Source organism: Limulus polyphemus, unplaced genomic scaffold (genome assembly GCF_000517525.1).
Source record: "Limulus polyphemus unplaced genomic scaffold, Limulus_polyphemus-2.1.2 Scaffold7824, whole genome shotgun sequence".
Classification (NCBI taxonomy): domain Eukaryota; kingdom Metazoa; phylum Arthropoda; class Merostomata; order Xiphosura; family Limulidae; genus Limulus; species Limulus polyphemus.
The window spans coordinates 6,627-9,548 of record NW_013673434.1 but is presented as its reverse complement, the minus strand read 5'-3'; positions in this window follow the sequence as shown (position 1 = coordinate 9,548).

Genomic DNA, 2,922 nt, shown 5'->3' with positions numbered 1-2,922 from the left:
GTTTACTTTCTTCTTATGTAAATGAGTAAATCACGATATGTTGTAACTTTAGAAATTACGTCACTAAAGCAAGATACGTTTTATATTTATATGACAATGTTTCCTAGCTAGATCAGTCGTGAGTACTTACTTAAATTAATATAATACGTCATTAAACAAATAACGGAGAAGAAAACGTGTGACCTTTCCTAAGTAAGGTTTCAACTTTTTCTGTTCTGATTGTTTAATAATGTAAGTTCGGAGAAAAATCTTATATTTCTCCAACATCGTTTCTATTTCGTTTTGTCTAGCGGTTTTCCTGTGCTACAACGCGTTTGTGTTGAATAATCTTTATTTGATCCAAGTACAAGTATTTACTTTTGCTAAGCAGAGAAAATTTAAAAAAAGCAAATCTCTGACTCGATTTTTGATAAGACGGCTCTGGATTTTCGAGCTTCTCGTCTTTCACACTGAATTTTTTTGACCTTCAACTAACCTCTATTTAATTACAAGAATATAGAGAGAAGACAACGTGTCTTGGACAGGTTCGAATGGGAAGGATTTTACTAAACATGCCAAACACGTGCACAAAACAATATCACGCTTCTGTGACTCATGAAGGCCATTTGACATTGTACAAAGTAAATTACTCTCAAGTAAACATGGAAATAAATTTCAAATAAATGTTATTTTTTAAGACATTCGATAAAAACACTGGAACAGATATAACGTATTACAGACTGTTATTTAAAGGGTGTAAATCAGACTTGTACATCATAAGTTGTAGTAACATTCACGATGTCAAGAATTACGTAAGTTAAAAAATTAATTTAAGCACAAAAATATAACACCCTATAACCCGAGTGCTTTTATAATATGGACCTTTCTTCAACAGGGGCAAATTAGCCCCCTGATGAAGAAAGATCCGCTTTTTGAAAGGGTTCGGATTATTGGGTTTTGTATTTTTACGTTAGATTGTTGTAACAGTTATCCAGAAAGGAAGGCTCGGATATACATTAAACTTCACTTTGTAAAGCGATTCTTCGAGTTGAAATGAATTTGTACTAACATTTTACTTTTTTGAATTATTATTTTTTGTGTGATAGCAGGAAATTTATTAATATCCTAACAACACCATCGTACTGTCGTTTGACTGTTGATTTTATAAGTTTAAAAGAGAATTTTACAGTGAAAAAGGTCAGATCACAAAAGTCTGTTCATATAATTGAGAAGGTGATAATAATAATATCAAACTGATTTCAGCAAAAATGCCCGGATGTATAATATTTTCTTGTGATCTAAGAACTAAAGATTTGTTTGTTTAAAATGCAAGCTTGCATTCTGCACGGATAACGCTCCGAATTGTTTGTGTTATAAGACTTTACATTTATCGCTGAGCCTTTAAAGAAAAGGCTAAACACAGCCGTGTTCTGAAACCTATATAACTTGTAACAATAAGGTACGCTTGTAAATCTTACAAATAATGTCTACTTATACTGAACAGCAGATTTGCCTAAGTTTATGTACATAAACTTTTGTATATAGTGTTATACAACACTAACTGACTATCTCCTTTCTTTTTAACTAAACAGAAAACAAAATGATCAGCGTATTACAATAAAACGGAAGAAAAGTGTAGGCTAGTAACATAACTGTTGTCAGCAATGAGCACTAATCCAGCCGACGACTAATAATCTTATAAATACTTGTTTATATTCTCAACTGTTTTGATCTTAGTGTTTAAATATTTCGGTCCTATATCATTCCTTAAGTAGTATCTAAAGCAAAGGTTTCGTGCCTAAGCCCTTCCTCAGGAGTGTAACTTGTAAGTGTTTCAGACGTAGTCCTTTCAACAGGTAGTTTTAAATGTTTAGGCCTAGGAAAATCCTTAGGTTGTGTTTAAATGTTTCAGGCTTAGGCCTTTCCTCAGAGGCTTAGATGGTGTGCAAATGTTTCGGGTGTAGACTATTCATCAGGTGACATCTCAATGTTTCAGGGTTGGGTTCTAAAAGTAAAATATTTCATATAATTTTCAGCAAATGTACGATTTTCATGACTAGATTCCACTACAGCGGTTTATCTTCTGAGGAAGTAATCGTTCATTGGTCATTGCACTAAAACTAGTAAAAGCGAAAACCTTGAGTAAACGATAAAATTGGAAATATTAGCTATTCTAAACTTTATAGAGGTATAAAACTTATGACAATAGTCAAATACACTTTTCTGGTTAACTTAAAAATATAATACCCCAACAATAAATTAAAGGTGAAATTAAATTAGTTTGTAACTTTCTACCTATGAGCTTGAACTTTATCTGCCTTCCTAGAACAAACTAGTAGCGACACCTATATCGATATTCCTGCCATTGCTTTTTATCATTAAGATGACTCGACAACGTTTCTCAACAGAAAAACGGTAAAAAAAAACAGGTTATTTACGATTTATTGCGACAAACAAGGTTAACATCACTAATCTAGAGCAAGTACAGGTTTTGTGGAAAAGAGTGCTTTAATATGCACTAAAGAACAAAGTATAAAGTATATCGAATTTGAAAACGTATAAAGGAATTATGAAACCAGAATCGGACCTGGCATGGCCAGGTGGTTAGGGCGCTCGACTCGCAATCTGAGGGTCGCGGGTTCGAATCCCCGTCACACTAAATATGCTTGCCCTTTCAGCCGTGGGGGCGTTATAATGTGACGGTCAATCCCACTATTCGTTGGTAAAAGAGTAGCCCAAGAGTTGACTAGCTGCCTTCCCTCTAGTCTTACACTGCTAAATTGGGACGGCTAGCGCAGATAGCCCTCGTGTAGCTTTGCGCGAAATTCAAAACGAAACCAGAATTCCATTTATGCGCTTAAAACAAAATTTGGAACTAATTAAGGTAACAACGACAACAAAAAAAGTCATATGGACGGTGTGATGTGAAACTGTTGTTTATTA